The sequence below is a fragment of the Notamacropus eugenii genome, chromosome 4 (assembly GCF_028372415.1).
Source record: "Notamacropus eugenii isolate mMacEug1 chromosome 4, mMacEug1.pri_v2, whole genome shotgun sequence".
Taxonomy (NCBI): Eukaryota; Metazoa; Chordata; class Mammalia; order Diprotodontia; family Macropodidae; genus Notamacropus; species Notamacropus eugenii.
This window is the reverse complement of record NC_092875.1, coordinates 217,985,998-218,010,605: the sequence shown is the minus strand read 5'-3', so window position 1 is coordinate 218,010,605 and position 24,608 is coordinate 217,985,998. Positions and strand designations below refer to the sequence as shown.

Sequence of the window (24,608 nt, the reverse complement as noted above, 5' to 3'; positions counted from 1 at the left end):
CATTTCATTCCCTGGACTTTAACTATTTCATCTAGACGAGATAGTTACTGAGATCCTTACAAATTCTTAGACTCTGGAATTATATGATCTGTAAAATGAGCCATTTGACTAAGTTAATTTAAAATTTTCTTTCTGAACCTTTCTTTTTAAATACTACTATGATTCTATGAATAAAAGACAGGTAAAGTCCTTTCTGTCTAAATTTTTGGTTCTAATTAAATTGAATCATAATTCTTCAATTTACTCACTTTAAAAAAATCATCTGTCTACTCTGATTTTCTTTTCTTATCTCTAAGGTCTGGAAATTTGACCCCTCTGGGTCTCAATCTATGAAATGATGCAGTATGATATGTGCAATGGCAAGCAAAGTAGGATTCTTTGCCATTTTTGTTTTGTTATAATCAAGTTCCTCTGAATAATGTGATTAAAGATGATCTTTCCCATCCATTAACGGGCCTGGGAAGATTTATAGGAAGGCCCACACCTTTTACTAATGAGGCACTGGTTCTCAGGGGTTGTGATGCCCTCTGGTGCTAAAAAGTGTATAAAGACTCTGAGGTGGGGGTTTTACTTTGGGGCTTACAGACTAGAAGTGTTTTGTTTGGCCAGACAAGATTCTGGGAAGCCACTAAGGAGAACCCCAGCTTTGAAAACCCAAATGAAGATGCTTCCCTCTCTGGTAATTATGTATGTATGGTCAGACAATTATATGTTGATCCGTGATGTATAGTCAGACAGTTTGGAAGCCTGTCTGCTTATCTTTGATTTCTTTGTATTTTCTCTGACGTTCAGGGTGCTGACTTTCCCTCCTGAACTAAATGACTGATACATGCGCTTGATTAAAGTTATTGTCGACCCCTCAAAAGTTGCCTTTTCCTTTAGAAAAGCAGATCAAAGAACCTGGGATAGCAGGTTCCCTGTGCATATCGGGGTGCTAACTGTTACAATATGTTATGTACGGTAAGCAGCAAAGATCTTTAAACAGAGATGAAGTAGCCAGCTATATTGTGATTTCACTTCTCAGTAATAAGAAATTGTTGGCAGGATACCAAATTCATAAAGATCTATGAATGTGTTTGTTTTTATTGCTAAAGATTCTATTTTACAGAATCACTTTTTTAAGTTAATCATATTTGTGCAACTGTAGTTCCTCTCCTCTGGTTCCCCATTACCACTTATCTAGAAATCATTTAGAAGTACATGTCCCATGGGCACCTCAAGTCAATAGATCTGAAACAGAATTCATTATCTTTTTCCAAAACCCACTCCTCTGAACTTCCCTGTTTTTATGTAAAACAATATTGTCCTTCCAGTTATCATAACTTTACATCCTCAGAGTCAACTCTTTATTCTCCCTCTTCTCATATAATGATTAAGTTGCCAAATTTTGTCAATTCTACCTCTATTGAGTCTTTCATATCTATTCTCTTCTCTAAACTCACACTGCTATCACCATAGTTAGGCACTCATCACTTCTAATCTAAACTATTTCAGTAATCTTCTTGGTCCCTTTGCTTCAATTTCTCACATTCAATTCTTCTTCAGCTGAGTTGAAGTTATTTTCCTAAAACATGGGTCTGGTAATATTATCATGCTATACAATAAACTGTAGCATCTCCTTAGTATCATTAGAAGCAAATATAAACTCCGTAGTTTAGCATTAAAATCCCTTTTAGTATGGCTCCAAACTATGCCACTAGTATTATTATGTATTGCTTTTATTCATAAACTCTGTTTTGTAACCATACATGACATTCCAACTCCCATCTCTGTGTCTTTACTATCCTTCTTGGGTAGAATATGGCAGATAAGTGGCGAGGGCAGCTATGTGGATCCATAGATAGAGTTCCAGGACAGGACAGGAATCAGAAAGATTCATCTTCCTGAGTTCAAATCTGGCCTCAGACACTTACTAGAGATGTGACCTTGGGCAAGTCATTGAACCTTGTTTGCTTTGGTTTCATATGTAAAATGAGCTGCAAAAGAAAATGGCCATCCATTTCAGTATATTTGGCAAGAAAATCTCAAATGGCATCATGGAGAGTTAGATTATGGAAATGAATGTATAAGAACAGTACTTGGAATGAAATACCTTCTCACCTTCACTTCCTCAATTTCCTTTAAAATTTAGATTAAGCACTACCTTCTAAATAATACCTTCCCCAATGTCTTCAGCTCCTAAACTCTTCTACAAAAGTTATTTTGCATTCATTCTGTGTATTTTTCTATACTTATATTTACAAATATTGGATGCTTCTTAGGATAGTGTAAGCAACTTGAGCATATACTTTGTTTATGTTAATATGTAAAACACACTTAACTGAAAAATTGAATGATTATATTACATGATTCCTGATCTCTTCACACTCTTGGACACTTTGTCTTGGGCTTTCTCTAATTTGCTTTCCTGATATATAGTACCCAGAATTAAAAAATTAACAATTCTGATATGAGCTGTGAACAGAAGGATATAAGTGATTATCATATCCTTTGTTCTATATTCAGGCACTAGCATAACATGCATAGATTAAAAATTAAGAAATTTTGGCTCTAGTAAATGCTCTTTAGTTTCTGGATCCTATTATCCCATTATATAAATTTTAGACAATACCACCATTTACATTTCTCCCTAGAAACACCTTCAACAGATTTTTGGAATAACTTTACTTAATTATTTTTCACAGTGCCTGTAATTCTACCATTGAAGTTTTGTGCTGGTTAACAAACTTCCTCTTTCAAAATATAAATTCACTTTGAGAGTTAAGGCTTCCTCAGTCACACTCAGAAACACTTTTCTATTAAAAATTGCTTTTCTCTTAATATCCAGATTAGATCTGCTACCCTGAAAGAATGAGAATATATTTCTAGAAAGGAAGGATGAAAGAAAAGTGACTTTAAAGCATGCAACGCTTTGTGGTAGTGGAGGACTTTTAGAAAGAAGTACTTGAAAGGTTGGTATTGGGTGAACAGGGGAAAGATTAATAGGCGAGGGTCACCAAAAAGGAAAAGGACAGATCCCAAGAAAAATCTGACTAAAAATAAATATTGTATAGATTCAGCCATGCCTACATGTGAAAAAGAGAGGACAGTGTTATGTGTAATTTTTCCACATAGAATTAGTGAATCTCATAATGAGAATGGACTTCTAATTCATGCTAATATAGAGCCCAACTTCCAAACCATACTTGAACATGAAGTCTCTCTACTATAACCCTAACCAGTAGTAATCAAGTCAGTGTTTGAAGACCTACAGCAATGAGGACCCTAGTATTTTTTAAGTCACACTCTTTCACTTCTGAACAAATTAATTGTCTGGGAGATTTTTACCTCATCAATCAGTATAGCTATGTATGTCAGTGTGGCATGGCAAGCTGGTCTTTGAGGGAGCAAGTCCAAGTTGGTTCTAGTACTGTTTTCTGACCCAGGGTAAGCCACTTAGTTTATCAGTGACCCAGGTGCTCTAGCAGAAGATGCTTCCTCACCAAAAGTTTCCTATACTAGTAAAAAATTAGGGTCAGGTCAAGAAAAGTAAATAAACATACAATTAAGTGTGCCAAGTTATGAGTCCACTCATGTGTATGAATAATCTCCTTTAGAAAATATTAAATTTATTAGACTTTGAAGCAGAAAAATACGATAGATGGAAACCTTCCATCTAATAATAGCAAACTATTTTTTCAGGCTGCTAATGCTGAAGAGTGAAAAAGAAACTTTTCTTGTCACTTTCTGGCAACCCAAGATCAAGAATTATGGATGGTTACCTTGATGCAAATAGGCTGCTACTGAAGAATGTTTACCACCTGCAGGGTTCTTCCTCACATCCCACTGCGGGAGTGGGCTTTCTGGCAATTGAGTATCCTGAAAACTGCCAGCTGGGAGGGTAGGACGCTTGAAGTGCCTTTGACCAAGATGAACACTGATTTCAGGAAATCCAGAAAGTCACCTGGTTCCAAAATTACATCTTTGAGGAGCCTCATTAATGATGCTATGTTTAGCTCTTGGTGTAACTCAAAGCACAGTTATTTGTGTACCTGTAAGGAGAGCAGTTTCTGAAGTTCATGAACTGGAAAAGGTGACAGACTGACTCAGGGAAGTTTGGAAAAGTCACCAGGCAAAATCACATCTTTTTCTAATTCAACTTTGTAAGGAGATAATACTTTGTTGAGCAAGTAGGAGACAGTTATTAAATATGAGGAGTTAGTACTACAGTACACAAGAACCGTTGCAGAGAATTTCAGCAAGCAAATAAGAGGTCAAATAATCCCACTATTCATAAGATCTGGAGCTGGAAAGACCCCTAGAGGTCAAGTCTAACTCCTTCATTTTATAATTGAGAAAGCTGAGGTTCAGAGAGGGAAAGGAGATTTATCAAGATACAAAAGGATTGTTAGTAAGGTAATATTTTAACGATCTTCTTGACTTTAAGTCTAAGTGACCTATTCACAGTTCTATATTTTCACAAAGCAATAGAAATATCTTTTTTAAAATAATAAAGACCTTTAAAAAGTCTTTCTTCCTATTTCCCTGGTTAAAATTGTTTTGTTTTGTTTTGTTTTTTCAGAAAGTAGCTATAGATGAAGTATTGCAAACAAATTCACTATTTATCCTTCTCATTAATACCCAAGCCGGAATGAATTCAAGAATATGGGTGATGATCCCCTATATGATATGAACTTTTGAATTTGTTTTGGTTAAATGGCATTTTATTAGACTTGCCTAAAGCTGGTGAATAATCTACTTTCTAAAGGTAATAATTGTGATTTTGTTACCACTGGCACATCAGGAAACAGTTTCTCTGTCTCTCTTGTAGAAAAGAGGATTTTCTTCCAAGTAACTATTTGATCCATATTGTTCACTGTGAACTTTACAATAAGTAGTACTCTCTGAACTTATTATATATAGGCTGAAACTATTTTTGTACTTGAGAGAGAAAATGAAAGCTAATTATGCCGTGTTCAGAAAAATGCCAATTTTAGGTGACATGCATATGGCATAGTCCTTTAACTGAGATAAGGTAAAGCTCCAAAGCATTACAATTTGTCTGTATAAATGAGACTATAAGTTAAAAGTAAGGATCCCATTATCTAAACTGTCCAGTCATCCTTTACCCCTTAGTGCTACATCTGTCATAAAACCAAAAAAGGATTTTGTTTAGTGGTTTTAGGATTTTAAAAAAATACTAGTATGTATCTACAATATATGTATTTGCAAAATCATGGTTTAAAGTTGGAATGGACCTCAGACTCATCTAGTCCAAGACTTTATAAATGATTAAACTGAATCCTAGGAAAGCTATATAAATTTTTCAAGGTCACCTATTTAGTAAATATTAGAGGCAAGATCTGAACCTACATCCTCAAACTCCAAAATAAATATCCTTTCCACTATATCACTTCTATTATAATATCTCTATTTTGGCTTTCTCCTCAAAGTTTGAGGAAATTTTAGCTGTGCAGGCTATCAGGTCTAACTATGATAAATTAGGTACAAAAGGAAGAATCACAACACAGGTCATTTCAAAATAACTACTTGGTTCATTGGACCACATCACTCGCTTCTATAAATTTCTACTTTTCTATTATCCAATTCATTCCAATTTATGCAATTGAATGTAATTTTATTATTGAAATATAGCTGTCTCACAATCTCTGAATAATAATTTCCATGGACCAGCCCCAGAATTAGGAAAAGCGTGGCTAATGTCTTTCATCTCTCAGTGCACCCAGATGATTCTTTAAAACTATGAGTAAAATTACATGCAGCCAGCTTACTAGTTATATAACTCTAGGAAATTGTGTAAGTGTAGAGAATGGTTGTAGTTCTCATTGCTGATGACAATGGTGATAAAGCTGATTATAATGACAGTTAACATTTATGTAGCACTTTAAGCGTTGCAGTGTACTTTACATGTTACATTATTTTATCCTCAAAACAATCCTATGAGATAGATGCTACCATTAGACTTTTTTTTTTTTTTTTTTTTTACAAATGAGGAAACTGAGAATCACACAAGTTTGTGACTTGACCAGTATACAACAGTTAATAAACTTTGGCAAGATTCAAACTTAGGTCTTTCTAATTCCAAGTCCAGCACCATCCACCTAGGACAGTATATTATCTGACTTCTTGAATTAATCCAGTTTCATCCCCAAATAGTAACAACTAGTAGATTTTTTCCCTCAGTAAAACCATCTTCCCTTTGAACTCTGTACAGCATACCTTTTTTAGTCATGATGAATAATTTTCTCAAGCATAAAACTTCATCAATAGTTAAGCAAAGAAATTTCTGTTATTTCTATTAAGAAAAATAAATGTCTAAAGTGTTATTCAATTATCCATCTTACTTGTTCTCCTCATTCTAATTTCATCTATAAATATTCTCTGGATAATGTGATTTAGTTCTGTCTCATGCCAAATTTTCTCTACTCATCCCCCAATACTTTTCATTGTTTTGCAAAATAATGAAACAATTGCTAATAATCTTCCAATTATTGTAAGTCTTCCCAGATTGTATTTTGTAGTGTTTTGAAACAATTCCTTCTCACATGTAAGGACTGAAGCAATGGCATCCCAGGTTCATAGTACTCTTTTGATTTATATCCACTCAAAATCATAACTAATAAGCCCCCACCAAACTCTTTATTTGATTAGTCAGCCAAAGGACACAATTATTTCAAGGCAAAGAGCAAACTTGCTGTTTCTGAAACAGTAAAGTGAGAAAAATTTCAATAAACTTTCCCCCCATAAGCCATGGCACAATTTCTTTTAAAACACATGCATCATGAGTATTCAGAAAAGTGGGAAGATCTAGGTAACACTTTTTACTGAAATCTAAAAGTGTCACTTTCTCCATCACCGTCTACTTTCAATGTGTGGAGCAGAACAACTGATCAGATAACTAGTGGAGTCAATCACAAAAAAGGCTAGCCATGTTTTTTTTTTTTTCTTGTAGCCTATATTTGAATTTACTTGCATAGTATTTTCTGTTAGTCATTCATGATATAAAATATAACTTCATTTTTAAAGAAGGAGACATGAAGTCATGAAACAATTAAAAATTAATTTAAATTATGAAGGATATCTTACACTATCCAGTCTATGGACATGCATGGACATTATTGTAAGAAGGCCCAGAGAAAAAGAAGACATGCATACAGAGTGATATATAAAATTCTAAGACTGCACCATCTATTTTTTATCATTAGATAATTAATATACTTTTAAAAAATCTGAACCAAACTTTTGCTTATGTGTGTACATATATCTAGGTGCTGCAATAGAAATAGTGAGAGGCCTAGAGTAACAAAGACTGATCTTCCTGAATTCAAATGTGGCCTCAGACACTTACTAGTTATTTAACTCTGCCTCAGTTTCCTTATCAGTAAAATAAGCTGGAGAAGGAAATGGTAAAGTACTCCACTACCTTTACTTAAGAAAACACCAAATAAGGCCAGGAAGAGTTGGGTGTAACTGAAACAACTGAACAAAACAAGAAGGAAATATGTATATGATAAAAAAAAAGTATGTATTTATATGTACATATGTGTATAAATATATGTCTCAAATATTCCCCAAACTGCTGATAATTGGATCTATTCCTGTGTTTTTTTTTCCTTTTTTATCATGGCCTATTGGTCGTGTGTGTGTGTGTGTGTGTGTGTGTGTGTGTGCATATCAGTAAAACGGTCTGCTTTATTTTACATGAAGATAATACCCTTGGCGAGTTTTTCATGGTTTATGTATCACATTTGATCCAATTTTCAAAACAGAATATGAGTCATATATATTTTTAAAAATCTTTATAGACTGACAGACAATGCCCTAATACTCTCTCTGCCTGACCTTGGTAACTTTAACTTCAGGCTCCTTTCTTTTGCCTTTCTGTGTATCCTTAGCACTTGGCAAAATGTCTTGCATATTGCTATATGTCTTTAATAAATTTTATTTACCTTTATTTACCTTCTTTTTTTTGAAGGAAGGGTAATCTCTTTGAAGGGGCACAATAACATACAGATTATATAGAATATATTCGACTTGCTCTAGAGATTTTTTCTCTTTCCATGCCACCTATTAACTATAATAATAAAGAAGCATGAACTATAATTATCAGGCCATTATTCTCAAACTATAGAACCAAGTCTTTTGAAGATGTAGGTTCAGCTACCAACTCTGCTGTTGAATCAGTGTGTGTCCTTGCTTAAGGTACTTAACTGAGCTTCAATCACTTTAAAATTGGAAGAAATAATACTTATAGTATCTCTCTCATGGGACGATTGTGAAGACCGAGGGATTTTATAAAAAAAAAAAGAAAACTCAGATAGATAGATATACACATACATATGCATATGTGTGCATATGGGTATGCAAATATGTGGATATATATGTATATATTTCCATATATATGTATGGATATAGGTATCTATATTTAAATGTTTTTCTGAAGGACTTTGCAAAGATTAAAGCCTATGTCATGTTTGACAGACCCCCTTTGGTAAATTTATAGAAAACCATAGAAAATCATTTCACAGGTGTTCTGTCCTGTCATATTCTTCTGTGAGACTTATGATCCTGTCTTTGAGATCTGTATGTTTGCATACTTTCTATTTATGTTTATTTCTCTTCTTCAGCGTTGTCTTTGTTTGCTGTGTATTTTCATTCCCAATCTATTGTTCTCTTTTGTTACTTTGATAAGGTTTTCCACTGCAGATTAAAGCTATTTTTGTGATTGTTGTTTATGAAAAGGATAGGTAGAAAAGGAAGAATTGCAGCATGAATTGTCAGAGGGAACAGCTACCTTGCTGCAGTCACAGATACAATAATGATTGGATATTACGTGAAGTACTGACTTCATAGACTACTGACCTTAGATAGAGGACACCTCAGATGATATATTAGCTTTAACTTTACTCTATATACAAAAGTGAATAAATAATTTGACACCTCTATGACTCAATTTTTTTCTTATTTTCAATGGGAATATCAATGACTGCACTCCCTAACTCACAGGGTTCATTTTGGGGGAAAACAACAAAATTTAATGCACTAAATGACATATATTATTGTTATGATTTGGTAAGTATTTTGGTTCAGATTTACACCCCAAAGATTAATCAACTCTAGTTGTTTCTTTTTTCTAAGAAAGCAGAAATCCAAAAGAAAGCTTATAAAAACAATCCAGAAACATATTCACTTATCCTAAGCTCACTCATTACCCTTGCTTTACCAGTTACCAGTAGCAAATTTTCACTAACAGACCCAAGGACATGACACATATTTACATCAAAAAGGATCCCTATTACCTGGTCTCCCTGCCCTCTTACCAGGGCTTTGGAGTCCCTGGCCCAAGGATGTGCAAGTTTCCTCATATCTCAACTGATAGAATGACAATAGCCCTTAAGGAGCAAAGGCCTGTGAAGGGACAACGAACAGGAAGCACAAAAGCAGCAAAACTCTGAACTCCTGATAGCTCTCAGTTGCCAGTGACAAGGAAAAGAAGGTCTGCTGGTACCAGGGAAAACAGCCTCTGAACCACTGATGCCAGACTATAGAGCTAAGAAACAGAGGGAATGGAACAGAACAAAGGGACAGAATTCTGCGTACTTGGTGAATTATGCAGCACTGCACTAAGACTAAAGAACGACAAATCATCTCTGAGACTACCTCTGACCATTCAATAGTCAGTTGAGGAAGAAATCTAGGCTTGTTCATGGTAAATTTCCTAATATAGGAGGAGATTGAAACACTAGGACCCAGTTCCTTAGGAACCAGAACCAGAGGAGAGGGAGTCAGAAATGAGCAATAAGCCAGGGGAATTGGGGGTAAGGGGAAGGAACTGAAAGTATCAAAGATTCTGGGATGAAGCAACTTCAAAGACAGTGAATAAAAACAGATCAATCAACAGAAAAAAATGAAATGGAAGGAAATAGAGGCTGTAGCTCAAGTAAAGAAGTTGAAGCACTAAAGAAAAAATACTTCAAAATAAAGGAAATCTATACACTTGATGAGATAAAATACCTTGTGGGTCTGAGAACAGGGAACCACAATACACTGTTCTTGAACGGTTTAAAAAAGAACTGAGAATTATGAGAGCAAAATGTATGTCCTGCCGAAAACAACAACTATGACAACAACAACAACAACAAACCTTACCAAAGAAACAGAAGAGAGAACAATAGATAATAATAAGGATAATAAGTCTCGCAGAAGAACATGACAGGACAGAAAATCTTAACACTGACACTATAATGAAGGAAATAATAGGAGAGAATTTCTCAGAACTGCTAATCCTAGAAAATAAATTTTTAATTGAAACAATTTATAGATTGCCTCCAGGAAAACAAAAGAAACAAAACATCAAGGCTGCATACTCCAAGGTAAATAATGCTTAAATTTACCATCTTATTTCAGAAATAAAGTCTTCAATCAAGAGAAAGACCTTCAAATATGAAGAAAATTACATTAGATTAATGTGAAACTATTCCATATCCAATAGAAAAACGAGGGAATGGAATGGTGTGTTCTGAAGAGCACTAGAGTTCAAGATACAATCCAGGATGAACTATTCTGCAAATTTGAGCCTAACAATGCAAAAAATTATTCATCTTTTGTCCATATTCAATAATAAAGAAGAGTTTGAAACATTATTTAGAGGGGAAAATGGCTGACTAGAAGATTTACTTCTCAAACACCCAAAATTAAAGAAATGCAGGAGGAATAATGAAATACAAATATCACCAGTGACCACAGTAAGACCAATAAGAGACTTCTTTTATAAATGTACAGGAGACAGTTGAAGATGGAAATCTAGTAGATGTAACAGTGAAGAGGAAGAAGAAGGAAGTTATAGACAGAACCTGATGAAATCCTATCTGTAAGTGAATTCTTTTCTGGAACTATAATTAAAATAAGTGAGGATACATTAAAGTTATGTAGGGAAGTATGAAGATAGGGAGGAGTGAGTGATATTATAGGATCCAATAAAATCTAGAAATTAAGCAAAGTGACCTTTGTCATCTGAGAAAGAGAAAAGCTGACAAGAAATTCAATGAGGAAGACAAGGAAATGATTGGAAGGGAGGAAGGAAAGGGGAATTTATTTTGGAAATGAGAGGTGGTTCCACTGATGAATGATCCTATGAATGATGGAAGATGAAGACCTTACATTGAATGAAGCCTGGAGGATTTGGTACCTGACAAGTCTCCTTATTCTATGAGAGGGGAGAGCTGGAACCCCTAGAGCAATGGGAATCTAGAGGAGTGAGGGAAATTAACAGAGGGAGGAGAATTCTAGGTAAATGCAGGGGGGAAAAGACCAACAAGATATTGTATAGATCACTGCAGGGGGTGGTGCTCTGCCATGGGACAGTGTCCTCTCTAAAGTTGAAGAATTGACATTGTTCTAAAAATGAAGTGCGATGGAAAATAGGAATCCATGGGATAAGCTCTACATTGCAGAAGCAGAGACAGAAACATGGTAGAAGGCAGAGCCTAGAGTGAATAATTTGGAAGCTTTGTTTTTATGAAGACCACAGTCAAGACTACAGAGGGAAAATAGAAAGAGAGAGAGAGAGAGAGAGACAGACAGACAGACAGACAGGCAGACAGAGAGACAGAGAGAGAGACAGAGAGACAAAGACAGAGACAGAGAGAGAGACAGACAGAGACAGAGAGAGAAGAGAGATAACAGAGGGTGAAAATTTGAAATGCTTTCTGGGAAGAAGCACAAAAATTAAATTAACAAACTAATGAATATTATTTAATGAATAATAGCTAAAGGGGAGAATAGAAAGGACAGAATCTACCTGACAAAGAAGGGGAGAAGAGCCAGAAGAAATATGCAATGAAATAAAAGGAAGAAAGAAAAAACTATTAGCTATAACCCTAAAAGGAAAGGGGTAATTGATAAGCAAGAAGAGGGAATCTAGGATGAGAAAGAGTCACTGGGAATAGGGCTACTTTAAAAAGGAAGAAGTAAAGTAACTAAATTGTGGTTAGAGGCTGAGGGGAAAAATCATAACTTGAAAATAAATATAGATGGAAATATATGCCTAACACAACTTTAGTGGAATTTGACAATCCAATAAAATTTAAAAGAGTGACATATTGGATAAGAAAAGAAAATTCTACAATCTGTTGCTTGTAAAAAATCATTTAGAAATGAAGATATACACTAAGCAAAACTAAGATGATGGAGAAAAAAGTTTCTTATGTGTTAAGTGAATCAAATGCAAACAAATAAACAAACCCAGTAATCCAAGAGCTGACATTATGCTCTCTAACAAAGTAAAACAAACATAAAAAAGGATAAACAAGGAAACTCTTATGCTGTAAGGAGTCAGACACAAGACAGTATCAGCAATAAACTTATGACATCCATATGCTTTATCATCAAAATTCATAAAGAAAACAACAAAACTGAGAACACAACAAAAATAGAGGAATGCTTTCAAAAATAGAAAATACTCAAACCATCAGAATACCAGCTAGAGAATAGCAACTTAAACAAGAAAAAAGATTGTGCTCTAAAGGAACTAGTAAGGAGGAAAGGAGGGAGAGATACATCTGTACATGATGGAATTAACAGAATAATTAGATCAGACTTTTTAAGGATCAGTGTCCATATTTCACAAACTATTCTCAAAAATTGAGAAAGAACTACCAGAATTATTGTTTTTCAGACAAAAAATAGTCCTAATAGCTAAATCACCGAAAGATAAAATATAGAAAGAAAACTACAGGCCAATATCAGTTCACTAATGGACATTGACTCAAACTTTTAAAAAAAATTTATCAAATAGATTATAGTAATTTATTCAAAAAATCATTCATCATGATCAAGTGGTATTAATACCAGGGAGGCAAGGCTGGTTCAACATTAAGAAATCAGCACAATTAATCATATTAAATATTTTTACAAATATTTTGGAAAGTTAAAAAAGATGAAGAAGAATTGAATAATCATTTTCCTGTGGCTGAAGCATATTTATACTTTAGAGAGAGAGAGAGTCTTAAAAATCTTTCCCTACTTGATTCACATTTTCATTATTATTATTACATGTTTTAATTAAATGTTTTCCCAATTGGAAAAAAAATCAAAATTTCCAAAACCACAAATCATCTAAATAGAGGAAAAAACTTTGACAAAGTACAACAATCTTTTATGCTAAAAACCCTATAAAGTATAGGCATATTGGGACCTTTTTAATATCAAAAAAGCATATATCTAAAACCACAAGCAAGCATCATGTGCAATGGGATACAATGGAACTTTTTCCAGTGTATATAGGAGTGAACAAGTATTTCCACTATTCCCAATATTAGTTGATATGGTTCTGAAAATGCTAGCAATGGTATTACGACAAAGTAATTAAATGAGTAAAGATATGGAGGAGATAAAACTGTCCCTATTTGCTCATGGCAAGACCATTCCAATATAATAAAAATGACAATAGGATAAAAATTAATTTATAATTTTAATGCTATACCAATTAAACTACCAAGAATATATCTGAAAGAGTTTGATAAAATAATAGAACTAATTTGAAAAAAAAAGTGTTTAGAATATCAAGTAAAATGATGAAAAGAAATAAGGACCAAGGGGAAATAATACCCCCAGATTTGAAATCATATTTGCAGCAGTGATAAAACTCATCTAGAGAGAGATGAGCCAATGGAAGGTGAAAAGGACAAATGTTGGAGGGAATGTGGAATGATTGAGACACTAATAACTGTGGGTGGAGCTATGAATTAATCTATTTTGGAGAGCAATATGTAATTGAGCCCATGTATGCTCTTTGACCCAGCAATTGCACTATTAAGGTGACTAAGGAAAAAGGAAAAGAATCTATATGTTCTCAAATATTTATAACAGTTTTTTTTTTTTAGTGACAAAGAACTGAAAAGTGAGGGGATGCCCCTCAGTTGAGAAATGACTAAATTAGTTGTGGTATGCTATTCAATGCAATACTATTGTGATATAAGAAATGATGACATCAATGATTTTAGGAAAAAGCAACATGGAAAGATTTGCATGAAAATATTAAGATTAAAATGAACAGAATTAAAAGAACATTGTACACAATAACAGCAATATGGTTATAAAAATAACTTTGAATGACTACCTCATTTTGAGCATTGTGAATGCCCAAATCATCCCTTCACCATTCAGAGCCAATATGGGTCACGTTCTGACTAAGACCATGAAGAAGGCAGCAGGAGTCACCATCTAAAAGTACTGCATGTGCCTAGACAATAACTCACACGAACAAGGACGTATGCGACATTGCCACTATCACAAGCAAGAAGCTCTGCAGCAAGATTGCAGGATATGTTACTCACTTGATGAAGTGGATCCAGAGGGGCCCTGTGAGAGGTAACTCCATCAAACTGCAGGAAGAAGAAAAAGAAAGGAAGGATAACTATGTCCCTGAGATCTCTCCTTTGAATCAGGAAATCATTGAAGTGGACCCTGATACCAAAAAAATGTTGAAATTCCTGGACTTTGGCAGTTTATCCAACCTGCAAGTTACCCAGCCCACAGTTGGAATGAACTTCAAAACACTAAGAGAAGTTGTATAATATTTACTTTTGCCTTCCTTTCAATAAACATGGAAACGCCCCCACACACACACAAAATAAATAAATGCTCCAATCACCTTCAATGAACCTATGAAGGAAGATGTTATGCACATCCAGAGAAAGAAATGGTAAATATAAGAATGTCATTGTTTGGTGATTTCTCTCTCTCTCTCTTCATATATCCACACATTTTGTATGTGTAAACACATGCATATATATATACTTACATATACAAACATACATAAATGTGTACTCATATTTTGCCAGGCCTAGAGGCCTGTGGGCTACCCGAGTCTTCTTACCTCACCTCCAAGGTCTTCGGTTGGCCAAAACTGGATGCTCATATGAGAGAAAGGACGTTCCAGAGTCGAACAAGGGTTGAGCTTTATTTCAGGGTCTCGGTTACAAGTGCAGGGTGGTCTTCCTTAGGAGGAAGAGGGGGAGATTTCCTAAGGAGGCTAAGATCTTAAGGGATTGGAAGTAGAAGTACAAGCGGGGAGAGAGGGGGAGGGGAGAGAGGAAAGAAGAAAAGCGGAGCCTACTGTCCTCTTGGCTCCTCACGTGCTAAGAGAGCTTTCAGGCTTCCTCAATCCTACTTAACCTTCAGCCGCATAGTTTGCATCTCAATACCGTGCTGTTAGGTAACTAGGTGTGCCCAGATCCGGGACAATCTCGAGGGCGGGGAGATCTCTCTCCCATCACGTTTCTCACGGGAAGAGGCGGAATTACTCGAGATAGCTCGGTTCACCTCAATTCCCTGCAGTTTCCTGGGGGGGGTCTCGTGAGAGCTCTAAGATTTAGAAGCTCCCACCTTTACCCGCCCGAGACTGTCCACACGGAATTGAGCTTCCAATCCCAACAATATTTGTGTTTACTGGTAGTCTTCCCTAGAGTGAGATGGAGAGGAAGAGAAAGAAATTTAAAAGTTCATAGCAGAGAACAAAAGAAACTTGGAAGGAAGCACAGAAAGGCATGGTCACTTTGAAAATGATGTGTAGTGCTTATTACGTTGTTTTTAAAAAAAGAAAATGTGAGCAGCATGAACCAGAACTTTATGGTTCTATATTAAGTTATCTTCTTATATTGTGCTGCGTACATGGAAATGTTCTTTTTTGTCTTTTTGTATTTAAGTTAAAAATGAGTATTTAAAAGAAACAAAGAATAGACAGGTGAAGCAATGAAACATATCAGACAAGGAAGATTCAAAAACACTACAATTCTATAACCCTGTGTTTGAAAAAGTAGAAAATATAAGTTACTTTCCAGGGCAGGGGAGGCCTTATTTGATGAAAAGTGATGGGAAAACTGGAAAGCAGTCTGGTAGAAATGAGACTTATACCTCCACACCACATTCCATATTACATTTAAATAGATATATTACATTAATATAAAAGACCATCCTGTAAAGAAAATAGAAGTATGTTTGTACTTCTCTCAACTGCAGATAAAAGATGTCTTCATAACCACATAAGAGAGAGAAGAAATTACAACAATAGATAAAACTAGGTAACTTTGATTATACTTGAAGCTGAAATTAATGCATCTAGGATAAGAAGAGAAGTAGTTAAAGGGGAGAAAATATTTACATTAATTTCTCTGAAAAGTGAAAGGTTTGGTACTAAGATATATAAACTATACATATATATATTTATATGTGTGTATGCATATATGTATATGTATCTATTTATGTACGTAGATACATATATATTTTTGTGTGTGCATATATACCTATATACACTTGTGTGTGCATGTGTGTGGTGCCAGGTGTGGGGAATTGAGAAGAGGAAGATAATCAAGGTTTTGTATTAAGCTGGACTATACTAATATATTAATAGTCATTCACCAATAGATAAATGGTCAAAGAATCTGAACAGTTTTCAAAAAGCTGCAACATTTTCACAACCACAAGGAAAAATGTTTTGAATCACTAATAATAAGAGAAATGTGAATCAAAATATCTCTGCTGTTTCACCTCACACTCTGCATTTTGGTCAAAATACCAAAATATGGCAACAGTCAATTCTGGAAGGGTTGTAGGAAGTCAAATATACCAATACGTTATTGGTAGAGCTGTGAAATAGTACAATTATTTTGGAAATCAATATTGAATAATGTATATAATGTAACTAAAATGTCATCAAAGGCTCTATTACTGGGGTTATACCCCAAAGAATCTGTTAATGGGGGGGGAATCCAATATATTCCAAATTATTTATAGTAGCTCTTTTGTAACAGTTAAGAATTGAAAGCAAAATAGATACTCATCAATTACGTAATGGCTAAACAAATTGTGGTGCATAAATGTAATGGAATATTGCTGTACTGTAAGAAATATAACGTGAGATGAATACAGAGAGGTGAGGAAATATTTATATGAACTGATGAGAAGTGAATTAAACAGGGCCAAGAAAACATTTTATACAGAAACTTCAATATAAATGCAAAGAATAACTACACACCAAAACAAATAATAAATGTAGCAAAATCAGAACAAGAGGTATTCAATTGAAGAGATTTGAGAAGATACTCCCAATCTACCCCATTCAAGGAAGTGGGAGGTCCATAAGTGTTATATATTGCACATATTTTCAGATTTTCTCAATGAATTGATCAGTTGTGCTGATTTTCTCCCCTCTAAAAAAGGTATTCTTTGTCAAATAGAATAGATCTCATAAGATCCCAGAAGAAATGTTGGGGCAGGGGGAGAGATATATAGGTTACTATGGCAATGGAAGACAAAGAAAACATCAATAAAAGTGTTTTTAAATGATTTTATCACATTTTAGCCATTCAATTTTTAAGAGATATTAGTTAAAAAGAAGTTGGTGAGATCAGACAATTCGTACATTCTGGTCTGAACGTATATTTTGGGGTGGTTATCTCTCCTTCCTTTTTTAGCTAAATTCCTTAAAAAGAATATGTACAATCAGTACCTACATTTTCTTTCTTCTCAATCTCTTCTTAACCTTTTGCACTCTGTCTTCTGACCTTTCAGCCAATTCTTCAAAGTTAACTATCATATATTTGCCAGACGTAATGATCTTTTCTCAGACCTTATCCTTTTTTATCTCTTTGGAGCCTTTGACACTGTCAATCGCCCTCTTCTTGACACTCTCTTCTCTCTAGATTTTTATGATACAGAACTTATCTCATTTTCTTTCTTTTTTTCTAGTATGACCATTCCTGAAATTCCTTTGTTGGATCTTCAGCCAGGTTGCAGTCAGTAACCACAATTTTATCTCTCCAAATCTCTGAACCCTCTTCTCTCCTCCCTCAATGCCAGTTTCATTTGTGATTTCATCAGCTTCCCCACATTCAATTATCATCACTATTCAGATGGTATTTAGATTTATTTATCAAGCCCTACCAATTTCACATTTCCGACTGCCTATCAGATATATTGAATGGAATATAGGCACATTTAGAGCTCAACATTTCCAAAGCTGAACTCACTATCTTTTGCCAGACATCTTCCCCTCTTTCTAACCTCCCTAATAGTCTTAACGGCATCATTTTCTTTCTACTCACCCAGCTCTAGAATCTAGTTTTCATCCTCAACTCCTCTCATTTTAATCCCCATAAATAATTTGTTGCCAAATCCTTTTGTTTCCATCTTCTCTGACTTCTCTGGCTTCCTTTAATTCTCAGTTAAAAACATATGTTCTAAATGGAACTTATTTCCCCATTTCTCTTAATTCTAGTTAATGCTAGTTACTTTGCAATGAGATTATCTCTAATTTATCTGGTAGATCTCATCTTTGTGCATGGTCATGTGCATGTTTTCTCCATTACATAGTAAGCTTTTTGAGAACAGGAGCTGTGTTTGCTTTTTTTTTTTTTAATTCTCTGTACTTTAAACAGTGTCTGACATGTTAGTCACTTAATAAATCCTTGTTGACTTGACAATAGAAACTAAAAGAAAAGAAGAGAATACTTCTTATTACTATAGCACTCTACTTGGTAAAAAAGATTTCGGTAACTGAAACATTCTCTTGGCTCTTTCAACCTTGTTGTTGTACTGACTATTTTTTTCCCTTTTTTTCAGTATTTAATTTCTCCCAGTTACATGAAGAAACAATTCTTAAGTGTTATTTTTTTAAAATGTTGAGTTCCAAATTCTCTCCCTATATTCCCACTCCCCATTGAGAAGGCAAGCAGTTCAATATAGGTTATACAAGTGTCATCAAGCAAAATATATCCACAATAGTCAAGTTATGAAAGAAAATACAAACAAAAAACCTCAAGGAGCATAAAGTTTAAATAAGTGTTCTTCCATCTCTGTCTGTACATCATCAGTTCTTTCTCTGGGGATGGATAGGATTTTTCATCTTAAGTCCTTCAGAGATGGACTACATCATCAGAGATGTCATATATCATTATATTCCTGAGAATAGCTAAGTCATTTTCAGCTGATCATTTTGCAATATTACTGTTACTTTGTACATAGTACATTTCACTTTGCCTCACCATGTGCAAATCTTTCTAGATTTTTTTCTGAGAACATCATGCTTATTATTTATTACAGTACAATAGTGTTCCATCATAATCACATACCATAACTTGCTCAGCCATTCCCCAATCGATAGGCATGCCCTCATTTGCCAATTCTTTCCCCCCAGAAATGAATTGCTATAAATATGTTTGTACACATAGGTGATTTTTCTTTCTGTTTTCTGTCTCTTTGGGGATACATAAATAGTAGTGATAATGCTAGATAGAAGGGTATGCAAGGTTCTACAACCCTTTGGACACAGTTTCAAATTGGTCTACGGAATGGTTGAATCAGTTCACAACTCACTAAGTGCATTAATATCTCATTTTTTCACACCCTCTCCAATATTGGTCATTTACCTATTCTGTCCTATCAGCATTCTAATAGGCATGAAGTAATGTTTCAGAACTGTTTGAATTTGCAATTCTCTAATCAATAGTGAGTTGAAGTATTTGTCATATATATTTTTCATATATAAATAGCTGTGATTGCTTCATCAGAAACCTGATCATATATTTTGATAATTTAGCAATTGGAGAATGGCTATTTTTTATTATCCTTAAAACTCATCTGTCTCATTGAGTATCCATTTTTCCCCCTAAAGGGCTACGTAAAATTTTGCTGGATAGTTGATTCTTGGTAGTAGTCCTATCTAATTTGCTTTCCAAAGTATCATATTCTTTAATGTAGAGACTACTGAATCTTGTATTATCCTGAATGCTGCTCCGTCATACTTGAATTGTTTCTATCTGACTGCTTACAGTATCTTCTCCTTGACTTGGGAACTCTAGAATTTGGCTAAAATGTCCTTGTCAGTTTTTGATTTGGGATCTCTTGCAGGAGGTGATTGGTGACTTCTTTCAATTTCTATTTTACCTTATGGTTCTAGAATATTGGGGACAACTTTTCTTGATAATTTCTTGAAAGATCATGTATAGGATCTTTTTTTAATCCTGTCTTTCAGGTAGGTAAACAATTTTAAAATTATCTCACCTATTTTCCAGGTCAGTTGCTTTTCTAATGAGATACTTCACATTGTCTTGTTTTTTGTTTTCCAATCTTTTGGCTTTGTTTTATTATTTCTTGATTTCTTATGAACTTACTAGCTTCCATTTACCCCATCCTAATTTTTAAGGTATTATTTTCTTTAGTGAGATTTTGGACCTCCTCTCCATCTGGTCAATTCTATGTTTTAAGGCACTCTTCTCACATGTGTTGTCTGGAATATTTTTAAGGTGTTATTTTCTTCAGTAGTTTTTTTGTCTCCTTTACAAGCTGTTGACTCAGTTTTCATGATGTTCTTGCATCATTCTCATTTCTCTTCCCAATTTTTCCTCTGCCTCTCTTACTTGATTAATATTTTCAAAATCCTTTTTGAGCTTTTCCACGTCCTGAGATCAAATAATATTGTTCTTCGAAGATTTGAATAAAGCAGCTTTGATTTAGTTATTTTCTTCTGAGTGTGGGTTTTGATCCTCCTTGTCACCATAGTAACTTTCTATAGTCATTTTTCTCCGTTGTTTGTTCGTGTTCTGAGCCTGTTATTTGACTTCTAACTCTTTGTTAAAGTAGGACTCTGCTTCCAAGGTGGAGAGAGCACTGTCCCAGCTTCAGGGGTTTTGTGCAAATGCTTTCAGAGATACTTCTAGAAACTTGTAAGTGTTCCTTTCTTCCAAGGTGGTATGATCTGAAGAGAGGTGTTTACTACTCTCCTGGCCTGTACTATGGTCTGTGAATGACCGCAAGGACTCTTTTCTTCCTTGGAACTGTGAGAAATCTTCTCTCTCCACTGTGGCTGCAAGTTTTGCTATGTTTGTGTTCCTCTTCACCCTGGGTCTGTGACCCAGGAGGGAGACCTGGATCCAAGTAAGGGCAAACAGCAGTCCTGCCTCAGTGCTAGCAAAAAGACCCCTGTAATCTCTTTCTGACCAGACATTTCACCCCCTTAAAATCTGAGGACAGAGAGAGGTTTGGAAGCAGCTGTTGCTGTTGATTCAACCACTTCCAAGGTCTCTTCCTGGTTTTCTGTGACTGGGAGAGGGGCAGGGTGCTGTGCTGGCATGGACCATTTGGACTGTTATCCATTCACTCACCCAGGTGTAACAGACCATTTCTGCTGACCTTTCAAACTGTCTTTGGTATCTATGGGCTGAGAAGTCTGAAAACTGTCAGTGGTGCCAATGATCAGTCACCCCAAGGTCTAATCCTGGTTTTCTGGGGCCAGATGTGGACTGGCATGGCACATGCTGGACTATGCTGGACTGTGCTCCTTTTTTAGCCTGGTGCAACAGACTTTTCCTGATGACCTTTCCAGTTGTATTGGGTTGGAAATGTCCTTCACTCCTTTTGGGGGGTTCTGCTGTTCTTGAATTTGTTAAGAGTCATTTTAAAAGGTATTTGGAGAAGTTTTTGGGGAAAGCTCATGTGAGTCCCTGCCTTGGCTCCACTCCTTTGCTAAAATTTTCTAGGAAAAGTAACAGAATGAAAGTGTTTTGTCCATTTCAAATTTCTTAGGTTTAACATTTTATCTCAAGAAATTGTGTTAGAATTGGTATAATTGTACAATAACTTCTCACTTAAAAATTATTTAATCAGCAACCTTACTGTATGTCAATAGCTAATTTAGAAAAGACAGCAATAGTAACAGGACATTTTCTTTCAAGCTACAATTTATTTCATGAATTATGATTTTGTATTTCAAGTGATATATCCAGGAACTCTGTGCTAGACTCAGCACAGCTTATGAATCATCTTTCCATTTAAGTGATTTTTTTTTCTTAACATACACCTAAATATGCACACCAACACATATAATGTGTATATTATATGCATATAGACATACCCACATTCAGTGATATTTATATAGTATCTACTACGTGACAAATACTGTGCTAAGCCATATCATCTCATTTAAGATTTACAACACCCCAAATGTAGGTATTATTATTATTATCCTCGTTTTAAAGTCGAGGAAAATGAGACGCTCAAAGGTTAAAAGAATTGCCCAGGATCACATTACTAGTAAATTTCTGAGATTTGAACTTGGGTCATCCTGATTTCAGGCCCAACAATCTAACCAACTGACCATCAACTACTTCTGTGGAAGAAGATCTTTATTCAGATTGCATCTCTGATATTTCCTCGCCTTGTTACTATTGACAAATCTCAAAATATCTCCAGGACTTTGATGTGTCCATAAAAGGAGAAGGTTAGCTCTCATTCCTTTCAGCTATAGAGCTATGATATTATATGAAGTTAAGTACCAGAGTGGATAGAGTGCTTAGTCTGCAGTCAGTAACACCTGTGTTCAAAACTAACCTCAGGAATTTACTGAGATATGTTCATGAGTAAGTGATATTTTCCTCAGTTTTCTCAACTAAGAATAGGGTATAACAATAGCATCTACTCACAGAGTTACTATGAGTATAATAACAACAACAAAAATGATAATAGCTAGCATTTACCTACTATGTGCCAAGCATGGTGCAATGTGCTAGGCACATAATTAATGTTGTTAAGTTATTTCAGCCATGCCCAGGTCTTTGTATCCATATTTGTGTTTTTTCTTGGCAAAGATATTAAAATGGTTTAGCATTTCCTTCTCCAGCTCATTTTACAGATGAGGAAACAGGCAAACAGGGTTGAATGACTTGCCCAGGGTCACAGATTTAGTAAGTATCTGTGCCATATTTGAACTTAGGAAGATGAGTCTTCCTGACTTCTGGTCTGGCATTCTATCCACTGCAGCACCTAGCTTCCCTGGCACATACTGGACACTATATTAATGTCAGTCACCATCAGCATCATCATCATCTTATGGTCCTAAATTTATAATCTCATTATCTTCTTCCATTTTTATCTTCCCCCACCCCTTTATTTCATAGACTGCTCACTACAAAAAGGTGATCATCTAGTGCCTATCCTTCTATTGTTAAGTCTTCATGTACTTTTCCTAACTGGAACTCAAAGATATGATGCAATCTATGTCCAAAGTCAAAATTGCAGCATTTGAAGAATACAAGGAAATTTGCCTTTTAGAAAGTCAAGATTTTAGTTTTAAATATAACAAGGATAACAGGGATTATATGTAATTTTATATGATTTTTTTAATCTTAATTATGAGTATAGTTCAATAAGTTCCAAAGACACTTTCAAACTAGATAGATAGATATATGCATATGTATAGGTGTAGGTATATATATATATATATATATATATACACACACACACACATCTATATGTGTGTATACATATACATACATACACATATGCATACACATATGCACATACATACACATGTCGTAATTGCATATGTGTGTATATGTGTGTTTGTATGATATCCTCAAATGTTAAACTGTGAACAGATAAAGTGTCTATAAAAAAGTAAAATATTGTATAATATTATTAAATTTATATTTGATATCAGTCAGTCAGTCGTCAGATAATTAGGTCCTTGCTATTTGCCAAGCTCTGTGTAAAGGACTGAAAATATAAAGTTGATATGCAGTATTTGTCTTCAAGGACTGGAGGACTATGCAGAAAAATTATGCTTATAATGTATGTACAGTATCAGTGGAAGGTAATCAGAGAAGGAAAATGAGGTTGGGGACAAAGCTCTGTAGAAGATGTGCATAAAGTTGAATGTAGAGCATTTGAGGTATGGGACATAGCCATTAGAAAATCATAATATGGAAAGATGGAAAGTTGCATATGAATAACAGAAAGAAGAATAGTATTACTGCATTATGTAAGATGTAGAGGAAGGTTAAGTTTAAGATTAGAAAAGGGAGAACTTTAAAAGTTAGATATGAGATTTGAGAGCTTCATATCAAATAGTCAGATTATAAATATTTTCCTTTAGTGTGACATGGAGGGTCAGGAAAAAATGAGCTCTAAGTCTTTCCCAAACTCTAAAGGTCTATGATTCTATGTTAACTTCTCAATACCTCTTAGAACATGAGTTCTTATCCACATTTCCCCTTTAATCTGCAACATTGAGATATGTGTTCCCCTTTTGTATAGCAAGTAACCTGAGTTTCTGTAATGAAGCATTTGTCCAGAGGTTCATATTTTCCAGTAATTGTATATGCTTGGGAATTTTCACAGAGATCACATAATTTATGCATGAATAGATATGTAAAACATTGAAAACCTATCCTCATTTACAAAAAAAAAGACTTTTGTCTGCATGTTTTGTTTTTGAATTGAAACCAAAAGCATGCTGTGAATGTTGAGTAGCATCTCTAGTTTCATAGCTTTTATGCATAAAACACTTGAATTGTTAATGAAATAACTAGAAAAAATGAGTTTTCCATGAACTTACCTGAAGATTACACTTTTTCTTTAAATTAGTAACTTCAGGAAAAAAATGACCAAAACCAATGCTTTTAAAATATGGAGGACACCAATACAACTTGAATAACAATATACAGGAATGCACTCTCAGATTTTGTATAACTAAACTATTTCCCAAGGTGTCCTTGAAGATTATATTCATCATGTGCATCATATTTACCACACCTGTAAGGTAAGAATTGTAA

The 24,608-nt window shown here is 34.7% G+C and overlaps 1 protein-coding gene and 1 pseudogene across 7 annotated transcripts in view; both read left to right on the top strand.

Annotated features, from left to right (window-relative positions):
• CCDC102B (coiled-coil domain containing 102B) overlaps window positions 1–24,608 on the top strand; it is an 845,733-nt gene that overhangs the window by 768,016 nt on the left and 53,109 nt on the right. The window lies entirely within an intron of this gene.
• On the top strand, window positions 3–24,170 carry LOC140500991 (small ribosomal subunit protein eS17-like; annotated as a pseudogene).